The sequence below is a fragment of the Lathyrus oleraceus genome, chromosome 6 (genome assembly GCF_024323335.1).
Source record: "Lathyrus oleraceus cultivar Zhongwan6 chromosome 6, CAAS_Psat_ZW6_1.0, whole genome shotgun sequence".
Classification (NCBI taxonomy): domain Eukaryota; kingdom Viridiplantae; phylum Streptophyta; class Magnoliopsida; order Fabales; family Fabaceae; genus Lathyrus; species Lathyrus oleraceus.
In genome coordinates this window covers 24,300,504-24,314,552 of record NC_066584.1, presented here as the reverse complement: position 1 = coordinate 24,314,552, position 14,049 = coordinate 24,300,504, and positions in this window count along the sequence as shown.

Here is a 14,049-nt window from a genome sequence, read left to right as displayed (position 1 = left end):
TGGGTATCTAGGTCTGGGTTATCTTCACTTCAGAGAACTAGTTTGAACAAGATAGACACAAATCTGGTATCTACATTTGTGGAAAGATGGCATTTAGAGTCATCTTTATTTCACATACCGTTTGGTGAAATGACCATTACTTTGGATGATGTCTCATGTCTGCTTCACTTGCCCATCATGGGTGTCTTCTGGAGTCCTCAAGATGTCACTGAAGAGGTTGCAATTGAACTTGTTGTTGATTACTTAGGAGTGTCACATGGTGAGGCACAATCACATGTTCGTAGCTGCAGGGGTTCTTATTACAAATTGAAGTGGTTATACGATTTATTCGTACAACATAGAGCTGCTTCTAGCTAGGCATATGCGATTATAGCATATTTGTTGATGTTGGTGGGTTCCATAATTTTTGCCGACAAGACCTTTACACTTGTCGAGGCACGATATCTCCTACTGTTTACGGACTTAGATAAATGTTCGGGATATAGTTGGGGAGCAGCTGCATTGGTTACCCTATATAGATACCTTGGAGATGCACTCATGTTCAGTTGCAAGCAACTCAGTGGATATCCTACTCTCCTACAGGTATATAAGTTAATTTTGTTTATTAAGTGTTGGATTCATTTTATAAAGTATGCTAACTTAATTTATTTTGTTTATTATGCTTTTATTTTGTAATAGTGATGGATTCACGAGTACTTTCCAATTGTTGGAAAAAGAAGAGAGAATTGGAAACCAGCTAATAATTGTGGTCTTCCTCGAGCGATGAGATGGTTGTTGATTGTAATTTTAAGTGTCGGGTTTTTGTTATCGTCTCCACAGGGATTGTGAGATATCACCGCCTTTCGACAGTTGTTTTAATTCTTAGCTTAAGGTAACAATGGTTTTTTGTTTTAGTCACGGTATCTTGCATAAAAGTGTAAGAAATTGTGGTAAAAGATTTGGTTTTAATATTTGAGAAATATTGCCAAAGTTAGGGTTCGACAATCACTTTGCATGTATATGTTCGATCAACAAAACTTATAAACTCCTTTAGATGATAAACTATTTCACAAAGTCCTCCCAATGTGTTTATCTCTAACACACATTGTGAGTTTTCCCATTTTGATCCATTGTTTATCTCTAACACAATCTATCAAAATGACAACTTTTTGGTTCAACCTTATGGTGAACAAAATCATTCATTACTATCTCTAGCTAACAAACAAGATTGGATGAAAACCTAGGTAAAGAGTTGGTAAACATCTCTCGATCATAAACCAACACAAAGAGTTTTTAATAAAACAAAGTTTTCACCATATATTCATCATTAAAGAGTTTACCAATGAAGATCATCTCATATACACACAAAGCTTATGACCATCTACATCTAACCTTGACAAGATGAAGAACTTAGCTACTCATTTTCATGGTAGCTTGGTCAACAAGTTTCGGAAGAAGGTTGATCAACATCCGAGTCGAATAATCGAGATTGGATGGGAATCCACCTTCTTTTTGTGAAAGATTGTTAAGAGATGAAGAGAAATGATTTCTAGGTCACAAAGTATCTCTAGAGCAATGCTGGAAAAATATCTCAAAAGTACAAAAGTATGGAGGTGTAAGGTATGGCTCCAAAAAGTAACCCCTGCTACTTATAGTGTTGCTACTGAGCTGTCATGCTCGCTAGGCGAGCAGAATGGCTCGCCTAGCGAGCCCTAAAATGAGGCACCTGAGGCACCTGCGCCCAAAGAAATATCCTTTGCCAGATTGGCATGTTTGCTAGGCGAACAAAACCTTCTCTAGGCGAAGCCCACGCTTCACCCTTCGCTCCAGCGAGCTTAGGAGGTTTTGCTACTGGAATTCCTCGCTGGGAGCTCGCTAATGGCTCGCCTAGCGAGTGAGTGCTGCGCTTTTGACCAAGTCTGGACGTGTTCGCTACACCCTTCGCTGGCTGCTCGCCTAGTGAGTTTGTTGATGTTTGCTACTGAAAAATACTGGAGCTCTTCGCTGGGTGCTCGCCTAGCGAGCTCTTCGCCACAGGGATTGTGACAAAATTGTAATTTTAAGTGTCGGGTTTTTGTTATCGTCTCCACAGGGATTGTGAGATATCACCACCTTTCGACAGTTGTTTTAATTCTTAGCTTAAGGTAACAATGGTTTTTGGTTTTAGTCACGGTATCTTGCATAAAATTGTAAGAAATTGTGGTAAAAGATTTGGTTTTAATATTTGAGAAATATTGCCAAAGTTAGGGTTCGACAATCACTTTGCATGTATATGTTCGATCAACAAAACTTATAAACTCCTTTAGATGATAAACTATTTCACAAAGTCCTCCAAATGTGTTTATCTCTAATACACATTGTGAGTTTTCCCATTTTGATCCATTGTTTATCTCTAACACAATCTATCAAAATGACAACTTTTTGGTTCAACCTTATGGTGAACAAAATCATTCATTACTATCTCTAGCTAACAAACAAGATTGGATGAAAACCTAGGTAAAGAGTTGGTAAACATCTCTCGATCATAAACCAACACAAAGAGTTTTCAATAAAACAAAGTTGTCACCATATATTCATCATTAAAGAGTTTACAAATGAATATCATCTCATATACACACAAAGCTTATGACCATCTACATCTAACCTTGACAAGATGAAGAACTTAGCTACTCATTTTCATGGTAGCTTGGTCAACAAGTTTCGGAAGAAGGTTGATCAACATCTGAGTCGAATAATCGAGATTGGATGGGAATCCACCTTCTTTTTGTGAAAGATTGTTAAGAGATGAAGAGAAATGATTTCTAGGTCACAAAGTATCTCTAGAGCAATGCTGGAAAAATATCTCAAAAGTACAAAAGTATGGAGGTGTAAGGTATGGCTCCAAAAAGTAGCCCCTGCTACTTATAGTGCTGCTACTGAGCTGTCATGCTCGCTAGGCGAGCAGAATGGCTCGCCTAGCGAGCCCCAAAATGAGGCACCTAAGGCACCTGCGCCCAAAGAAATATCCTTTGCCAGATTGGCATGTTCGCTAGGCGAACAAAACCTTCGCTAGGCGAAGCCCACGCTTCACCCTTCGCTCCAGCGAGCTTAGGAGGTTTTACTATTGGAATTGCTCGCTGGGAGCTCGCTAATGGCTCGCCTAGCGAGTGAGTGCTGGCTGCGCTTTTGACCAAGTCTGGACGTGTTCGCTACACCCTTCGTTGGCTGCTCGCCTATCGAGTTTGTTGATGTTTGCTACTGTAAAATACTGGAGCTCTTCGCTGGGTTCTCGCTGGGTGCTCGCCTAGCGAGCTCTTCGCCACAGCCCTCGCCTAGCGAGCAAGCTGATGAATGCATCCTTCTTTGGTCCCTTTGCCAACTTTCTTGTGGCTTCATTTTCTATTATTTCATGCCTAATTCCTGCACAATAACACACAAATCAAAGGTACCAAGATCGTTTATCATTGTATTGCAATTCATCTAAAACAAAGGTGGTTTCGAACACTTTAGCAAGGAAATGGAGTGAAAGATGCCCATATTTGATAGCTCAAATAAGCACTTTTGGGTATCTAACAATGGTCCTATAGGCAAGGAGTCCTAAAGGTGGATGATTTACGACCTATTTTGGACGAGCTGACACCTGCCGATGTCATATGGCGTCCATTTGAGGATCATAGAGGATGGCGTCAGTTTGATGAGTTATGTCTGTACATGGGATGTTTGAAGTGGGGTGACAGAGTTATTCCACACTTGCCTAACAGATGCTTACGTCAGTTCGAGTACAAGCTGTATGTTCTATCCTCACCTCTTGATTGTATGATGGCTACTGATATTGATGTTGATTGGATTGGTTACCATCAGAGCATTATTGTTGTGATCCATCCAACTACCCTGGCCACCACTCCATCTGATATAGAAGATGGTTATCTGGAGTGGTATTATTATGTTTCGCATCCACGTTTGGTCCCTCCACATCGTGACGAACCAAGAGAGGTACCAGTTCCTGTTTATGACGCAGGATCATCTGATCCTTATTGGGCTCGTGTATCTACATTGATTCATCGTTATCTGAGACAGGTTAATGCCGAAGAGGAAGATCCACAGTTTGCTGATTTATTTGAAGCTTTGCATATTTCTCGTTCACATTGATTTATGTATTAAGTTTTAGAACTGAATATAATAGACATAATATAATATTCATGTTTTGATTACATATTCATGTTTTGATTACATATTCATGTTTTGATTACATATTCATGTGAATATAGGCGTAAGTAATTGCCAATGTTGTAGACGTCCTACAAATCCTAACACCCAAGACTTGCTGCTTGACAACGAAACTTCTTCCAATCTAATGTGACCGGTGGCAACGGAAACCCCTATTTCATGTTAACCTGATGATAATAATTAAAACATATATTTAGTAAAGTGAAATATTTAAAATGTTAAGTCATATAAAATCAAATACGTACCTGAACCCAATAATTTTGGTTAACAAAACCAATGCAATAAATTGAGACATTTGGTGAATGTGAACTTGTCATAGGAAAGAAAGTCATACACGGATTACCTAAACAGATAAGTACAACATTATAGTGATTCACTATCAAGTAACCCATATCTGGTAGAGTCAACTATTTTTCTGGTGGCTGTGAACCAAAGGATTCTATCATTAAAGATTCTCTCACTTCTGACAACCGATTACAAAATAACTTGTCATACAAAGTTGACCTATCCTTGTCTATTATTTCCAACCCCAAGTCTCTGCGAACCATTGACCAACCATCCTCACCATATCCATGCAATGATGCAATGACTCTAAATCCACAATTACCATCTGGTTCAACATTAACTACATCTTCAATGTATGACCTAATATGATTAGGAAATTGAAGAGTGAAATGTTTTTGTGATTGTGGTTTCTTCTTTGATAATTTTAACTTCTTCGAAGTCTGTGATGGTTGAGATTACCTTTGTGAAGATTGAGATGCCTTATCAACATACTCATGATACGAAGGGTCCCTATAAACATCATATTCTGCTGGTTTTTTCCATTTCTTCTTCACTCCTCCTTTGGTTTTTAATTTCTCGGGTGGTGGACACAATGGAGTCATTGTGGGGTATGCAAGTTCACATACCCTACTCTTTAATTCCCTTTTCCTAATAACATCTAATGACCTAAACCGTTTCCATAATTCATTTATTACACAAGTCATATCCACCTCTGATCCATCATCTGCACCTACCTCTAACTCAACTTCCATAGTTAGTTTCCTCCAATGAACATGAATAACATCTATGGGTATCGGTATACCACCTAGTGCGTATCTTCCTAAGGCACAAGCACAAGGTAACCCATAGATGTTCTAAGAGTACAACCACATATTTTCCTGTTAGTTCCAACATAATCAACTCTCAATAACTCTTCAGCAATACGTCTCAAAGCAGCTCGAGACACTGAACCACGCAAATTACCATAAAATGGACTTATGTTTGCGTGCTCAACTTCGTAATTTTTTTTTTGAAAAGAAGCTCTAATGTTGCCCAGTTGTAATCTCAAGTTGTTATTCATAGCTTCCCAACATTTGACCATGTCACCTATACTGTTTCCTAACATCTGCTTTAACTTCCAATGAGCAGATTCAACCCTAAAAATATTGAAAATAACATATATAAAAAAATAATAGAAAAAATATCACATATAAAAATAACATATTGAAAATATTAAAAATATCACATATAAAAAATACATGCTTGCTCTAACAAATTGAAAATATTAAAAATATCACATATAACATGTACCGATTAGTCGTCATGTTACCCAAATGTAGCACTCGATTAATCCATGCTCCAACAAATCTATGTCTATGTGGAGTCAACCATGTTTTTTTCACATAATTAATAAATCCACTATAATCAACACATGCTTTCTCAAGTTGACACAACCGTTGACCATACTCAACCTCATCATTAGCCCAAACAACTTCCATCCATAATGTGTCTATCGTCTTTTGCAGGTCATTCACCACACGTTGTTTGTATTTTGCACAAACGTTTTTGTTAATGTGAAATCTACATAGCAAATTAATCGACCTGGGAAACACAATTTCAATTGCTTTTATCAAAGCAAAATCTCTATCTGTCAAAATCACTTGTGGACACAAATCTTTCTTCACAAACAATTCTTTAAGTTTCTCCAATACCCAGCAAAAATTCTCTGTCTGCTCAGACTCCATATACGCAAATGCAACAGCAAAAGTCAACTCGGTTGACGTCATGCCAACAATTTCAAACAAAGGTTGTTTATATTTGTTTGTCTTAAAGGTGCTATCCATAACTAACATAATAGGAAAAATATTCAACAACTTAACTGAATCAGGATGGACCCAAAATATCTCTCTCACAACTTCCGAGTCATCCTTTTTTCTACTCCAATACACATAGCCTGCATCCTCAATAAGCTTAAACAAATGTTGTATCTCACTTCTAGGACCTCTTATCTCTTTTTGTATCACACTCTTATGCTTGTATGCTTGCGTAATCCGAGTGACATTCTCTGGATCTCGGTCTTGCAAGGAAAGCAATATGTGTCTAGGTGGTACACATGTCTCTTTATTAAATCAGTGACATGTTGCTTCTCATATGTGGTCAACCTACCAACAAAGGAATGACCTTCTAATCTATCAGGTAAACCATGATTATGGAACCCATATTTTACATCAATCTTCCAACCAAACCCATCTTTTGCCGGAGTCGATCTGATTTTAAATGGGCATCTACATTTCTTGGACGCACTTTGGGGTCCACTATCAGTATCCTTGTGGTTCCCACCTTTATCACAGCCAAATATTAATTTGTTACTTCTCCCTCTCTTGCATGTTTCAGTATCTGAACGAGTGATAATAACAGTTACTTTATTATCGATTCCAACCTCTTTAATCCATCTGATCACCTCTTCTCATGTACCAAATCTTTCAGTCGTTAAAAACGCAGCAAAAGTATCTACACATATTTGAGGAAGATTTTTCATTCCTGCACAATAAAAAAATGTCCAATTTTTTTTTTGAAAATCGGAAGTCTTCAAAGAAGGGTTCCGGAATACACAAAAATAATACCGAAAGACTTCAACAAAGAGTTTCGGTATGTGTCACTTTATTAACCGGAATTCTTTCAAAAAGTGTTCTGGAACGTTTTTTTTAAAAGAATCGGAACTCTTTCAACAAGTCTTCCGGTTTACTGTTTGCAGTGTTCCGGATGTTTTTTTTCAAAGTCTTCCGGTTTGAAAAAATACATACCGGAAGTCTTTTTCCAGGAGTTCCGGTACGGGGGTGGAATGTGTAATTTTTGGAAGTATCAACTGAATGGTAAAAATGAAATGGTAAATTGGTTAAAACCATTTAAGGGTAAAATTGGTATTTTTAAAATATTGTTGGGGTATGAGTCTAAATGTAGGGGTATGAAGTAAAATTTCCCCATTCGGACCTTGTGGTCAAACCGAAACATGCATTAATTAAGTTAGGGAAATGCTCTTTCAACCCTTATAGGTGTGCCCCATGTAACACCTAAATTTTTAAATTATTTATTTTAATCAAGCTAAAATGCTTTATTTAAATGTATTTGAATGTTAGAATGCCTTGCTTGATTTATTTGGTGATTTTGGAAATTATTGGATTTTTATTTAATTAAATTAATTAGAAAATAAGAGAAGTGAGATTTTGGGGGGAAAATGACATTATAAGGGAATTTGTGGGGTAAGGAGTGATTTACCAATAGTTGAGTGTGGAGTTGTGAGATAAATATATATAAAAAATAAATAAAATATTAGGTTTTATTTTGTTTAAATAAGAAAAGTGGAGAGGAAAAGGAGGTTAGAAAGTGCACATTGTGAAAAAGTGGAAAAGAGGCAGGAACCCTAACTAGAAGTGGAATTCCCATTGTTGTAGATTCAAATTTTTGATGAAAAATTAAGGTAAGTTGGGAGGGGGGGGATTACTCATTTATGAGTGTAAATGGCATGAAGGGTAGAGAGAGATCCTCACCTTCTTCTTTGTTTTCCATTATGTTTCTCCATTGTTGATGTTTTAAATGTTTTGAAGAAGATTATGTAATACGTATCTTGTTGCTATGATAAATGTAAATTTGTGCACTGATTTTACTATTGAAATTCGTGTATATTTGCATGTGAAATATGAATTATTGATGCACATATTGAGAAGTGTTAATATGATGAATATGATATTGATTTTGTGGTAAATTAATGACATGAGTGACTAATATGTGAATAATCATTGTTATGAATGTTGTGTAATTGTGGATAATTTTTTCTGTGTGATTTAGATGTTTTGGGATATAAGTCAGAGCTTTGGAAGTGCTCCCATGGTAGAAAACACAATTATGCATTTCGCACAATCGTGACGGGCGTCACCACCATGACGTGTCGACCATCACCATACTGAGAGAGCTGACGACCGTCATCCAAATTACGAGATGCCCTTTCTGGCCCCAAAAGTAGACAACCTTGTCAGACGTCTCCTGAGTGATGAGTCTATGGTAAGAGGGATGACAGACACATTACGAAGATCGTCATGACAGGTGGGTTGACTTCCATGACCGTGTTAACCAGTTTTTGGTTGCCAACTCGATTTTCAAGTTATTTTTTATTCCAGCGACTATAGTTTGCTGTTTTGTTATGTTTGACGAGTTTGGTAAATGAAATTGATATGCCTTAAGAGTTTTGTGAATACTTTGGGATGTATAATCATGTGTTGTTGGATGCTTGTTTGATTTGGTATTGATGAGTTATAATTGTATATCATACTTGTTATATTTAGATGGTGGCCTTATTGGCGATGTATGTGGTTTGAAGGGGAACTGGTGATGATTATTACATTTGTATGTGTTGTTGAATTTCATGCATCATGGTGTACGGAATTCGGTCCAATTTTATGTTGCTGGTTTAGAAGGGGGGCCAATGACGGGTCACTAATTCAGAAGGGCCAATCAGTGGCGAGTCCTGATTCAGAAGGGGGGGGGTCACTGAGATTCATGGTTCGAAGGGGGACCATCGGTTAGTGGACTAAATCAGTAACATATGTTTGATGTCCAAATTGGTATCACACGTATAAAGAGTCGAGGATTTGATGCATTGCATATATATCTGCTTTGCGATTGAGTTATTATCATCATTAGTGCATTATTGTGAATGATATTCATGAATTGGTGATTGTTTGATTTTGTTCGATTGAGATATGAGTAAATTGTTGTTGTTATGAATAATTCATTCGTTGATGATTGTTATGAATGATGTTATCCTTGTTATCTTTTGCACCTCTAACATATTTTGAGCGTATTCTCATCCATGTTTACTTTGTTTATGGTGTTCTGTACTCTCTTAGAGTATAAATAATCAGGTAGAGGAGTAGTCTTTATTTCAGCTGGAGGATGGCGTTGAGGCCTATTCATTTATTTACTGTTTTTTCGTGTTATTTAGTTTTCGTTGAAGCTATGATCTAGAACACTGGAACGAGAGTATTGATTAATCATTTTGTGTTTTCGAAGTTGAATTATTAGTTATATGAAGTACTTGTTTTATTGAAACAACTAAAGTATGATTGTTAATTGAGTTTCGCTGCTATTCATTATTATTATGTTATGAAGTAGTATGTTGAGCATGTGTAACACGAATAATTGGGAAAATTATATATATATATATATATATATATATATATATATTATATATATATATATATATATATATATATATATATATATATATATATATATATATATTAAGGGTTTTAGGGTGTTACATAGTTGGTATCAGAGCAGGCCAGTCCTTTCGGCCTAGGTTGTGACTAGTTTGTATCCTCGTGTGTGACATGTGTGTGAACACTGTCAATGCTTTATATTTATATGCTCTACTTATTGCAATTAATTAACTTGTTTGAGCTGGTTGTGCAAAGAGAAATGGCTGGAAGGAACGACTCAACAATTGTTGATTCATTGGAAGCAATGGCTAAAGTGATGGTGCAAGCGAATGAAGCCTTGCAGGTGATTAAGAATAAGAATGGTGGTGCTCCTACTCCTATTAAATTATACAGGTGTGAAGAGTTGGATCATCGTGTTGCTGAGTGTAAGAGTGTAGGTCAGAAGTGTTTTAAGTGTGGAAAACAATGTCACTATATTGTTGAGTGCAAGAGTTATGTTCCGACTTATTAGAATTGTGGTGAATCAGGACACATTAGTACCCAATGTTAGAAAAAGAGGAAGACATCAACTTCCACACAAGCTAATGGTAGAGTGTTTGCTCTAAGTGGTGTAGATGTCTTGAGATCAAATAATTTAATTTGAGGTACGTGTTTTATTATGGTTGTTTCTCTGATTACTATGATTGATGCTGGTGTGTCGCATTCGTTTGTATCTCTTGATTGTGTCCACAAGTTAAATATTAAAGTGTTGTCTATGATTAGAAGTATGGTCATTGATACCCCAACAAATGGTTCAGTGACTACTTCATTTGGGTGTTTGAGTTCTCCTTTGACCATTTATGTTAAAGACTTTAGAGTTGACTTGATCTGTTTTCCTTTGAGTCAACTCGATGTGATTTTGGGGATGAACTAGGTAGAGTTCAACCATGTTTATATCAACTGTTTTGACAAGACCATGTTATTTCCCGAACCCGAAGAGAGTACAGATTTAATATTCATGTCCGCTGGTCAGGTTGATATGTCTTTGAGGGAGTATGATCAGGTGCTCATGATGTCCGCTTCTTTGAGAATGAAGAGCGATGTTGTGGCTAGTGATATGCCTGTGGTGTGTGGGTTTCTTGATATTTTTCTTTAGGATATTTGTGACTTGCCGTTGGAGATAAAAGTTAAGTTCACCATAGATTTCGTACCTGGTATTAGACTTGTGTCGATGGCCCCGTATATGAATTATGAATCAAAGTTGAGTGAGCTGGAGAAGAAGTAAGAAGATCTACTAAACAAGAAGTTTTTCAGACCTATTGTGTCACTGTGGGGAGCGCCAGTGTTGTTGTTAAGGAAAAATATGGTAGCATGAGATTGTGTGTTGATTACCGACAACAAAATAAGGTTACAATTAAAAATACACATCCTCTTTCGAGAATTGATGACCTTATGGACCAATTGGTTAGAGTTTCCATGTTCAATAAGATTGACTTGAGACCGCGTTATCTTCATATTCAAGTAAAATTAGTAGATATTCTGAAGACTGGGTTTAGAACTCGTTATGGTCATTATGAGTACTCAGTTATGTTGTTCGGTGTGTCTAATGCGCCAAGTGTGTTCATAGAGGATATGAATAGAATATTTCATCCTTAATTGGATCAGTTCGTTGTGGTTTTCATAGATGACATCTTGGTGTATTCTAAGTCAGATGAAGAGCATGTAGTACATCTGCAAGTTGTGTTTTGAACTTTACAAGAGAAGAAGTTGTATGCTTTGTTGTCCAAGTGTGAGTTCTAGTTGCGAGAACTGAGTTTCCTTGGTCATATGATTTCTAGTGGTGTTATAGTAGTTAATCCGTCTAAGTTAGACGCGGTGTTGCAGTGGGAGACTCCTAATTCTGTTATAGAGATCAAAAGTTTTCTTGGTTTGGAAGGTGTCGCACCTCGAAAAATGGGGATACGACTTTAAAGCGAAGCGCAATCACACGCTCGCAATGATGGACTGAACAGAGTCGCCACCGAACTTTATTTATTCCTAAAAAGGAAAGGGGAAATATCGATAAAACCCAAGAAAGAATGACAATGATTATGGTCGTCGCAACCAATATCAGGGTTCGGGAGTCGGTTACGCAAGGGGAAGGTATTAGCACCCCTCACGTTCGTTGTATTCAACGGGAACCGTTTAGTTAGTTTCATCTTGAATGTTAGCTTATGTTAGTCTTCTCAAGTTATAATGAGGGAGAGAAAGAATAGAAGAGAGAAGAAATATTTTTGGATTTTTGAGGAAGGATTAAACCTAAGTTTTTTATTAGTGGGCCTGACAAGATTTACAAATCCTGCTCCTACGTATCTCAAAAGAGAAATCAAGGCTTACGTAGTTCTGGATAGAAAATGTTTGTTTGTTGGTCGATTTTAGCGAAAGCTATATTGTATTAATCGACGAAAACATTGTTTTACCCAAAACAGATGAGGAGTGGACGCATACCACACATCGAACGGATTTATAAATCTACATTCAGAAAAGCGTCACTTATCTCAACTCAACAATCGTGGCCGAAATATTGTTTTGCATCACCTTAAGACAATATATCTTTCATTTATGAAAAAGGTTTTTGATTAATCGCACGGCGGCGAGAAAAGTGTTTGATTGGTTGGATGTATTTTGAGTAATGGCGAGAACTTGGATGAGCGAGATATCCATCTCGAATCCTAGTCTCAGGAGTGCACGGTATACACCATGTTCCATTTCCATCTTTATTAAAAGAGTGTTTAATAAGGATTAAGTGTTTTGAATTTGATTGAGAAAGGGGTTTGAAGAAACCGCGTTGACAATTTTAGATGATGGCGAGAGCTAAGATAGGCAAGGCATCCGCCTTGAATCTTAATCTCAGGAGTGCACGGTATACACTGTGTTCCATTTCCATCTTTATTGAAAAAGTGTTAAGGTAGGAATTAAGTATTTTTTTGAGTTTGAAAGACGAATATTTGATGAGAACGAGACATGAGCCTCAGGATCTATCACTCGGGGTTCCACTGGAATGCTAGATTCCAATGGTCCTTTTTCATTCGAATTATTTAAGAAAATTATTTAATGGACAACGAACACTTGATGAGAATCAAATATTCAAAGGGTTACGCCAGAATGCTTGATCCCAACGGCCCTTTATTTTGTCCAAGTTAATTATTGAGTGTTTTAAAAATGAAGGAATGGAATGAACGGTTAATCCAAGACGTGAGGCTCAAGACGGATTATTCGAGGGTTCCCACCGGAACGCAAGATTCGAATGGTCCTCTTCTTTCGTGTTTTCAAAAGGAATTTAATCGAGTTGTAAAGATGGTTTAAAAAATAAAATTGTAGGAATAAAATTTATTTTACAATTTTATATGTATATCAAATTAATTTTATATATAAAATCGAGTTCCCACCAGAATGCTAGATTCTAATGGGAAGAAATGGAATTAAATGTTGAAACTATGAAAAGTTAGTGAAATTTAAAATCGAAAGCTTAGTGAATTGAATATAATTATTTATATGTGTAAAAGTATGAACATGGGTACCAATACCCTAACTAAATTAACTAACACACAAAAATCGACTAATCGAATAAAAAACAATATCGGAAATTCAACCATTAATTAAATCTAAAAGGTAAACATTTAAAAATATAAACAACTAAATAACGGTTAAATTAAATTGATAAAAATATAAAAGTAAAATAAATAGTAAGAAATTATGAAAAAAAATTAAATGAAATAGTGAGCATAAAAACAAATATGGAGATATGCTACTCCCAAGTATCAAATCCATCCCTCTAAAGCAAGTGAAACTGATCTCCCTCCACTAGGCCACTTATGGTCATTTGTTACCTTAAGTAACAACTTGAATATATGAACCAGAATAGATTAAAATTAAAATTAAAAATAAAACTAAAATAAGATGGTCTGTTGGACTAATCAAAGCTCACAAAAATGGTGAGAGGGAATCCAATGGACAGACCCTAGCCGCCTGGCTGTTGGGTGGAAAATAACTATGCATTAATACTAGCTCACAAAAATTAATAAAGATTAATACTAAGAAAAACCAAAGGATAGGTGGATTTTAATTAGGCTTTAAATGCTATTTTTTGAAATTAAATAAAAGAAACAGAAACAAGACACGTGAAACAAAACTCACCAAGTTGTTTGCTTCTCTTACACGAACAACCCTTCCTCTCCCAATCTCTCTCAGCGTTCGATCTCTCAACCTCACTCGCCATCTCTCAATCTCTCACACTTTCGACCATATTACATCTCTCAATCTGACTCATCTTCTCAAACTTCCGCACTCACCTCTCTCACTCTAAACGCGAAAAAAAAAACAATAGCTTCAAAAGAAAAACGAATAAGAAGGCTCACCTTCGGCG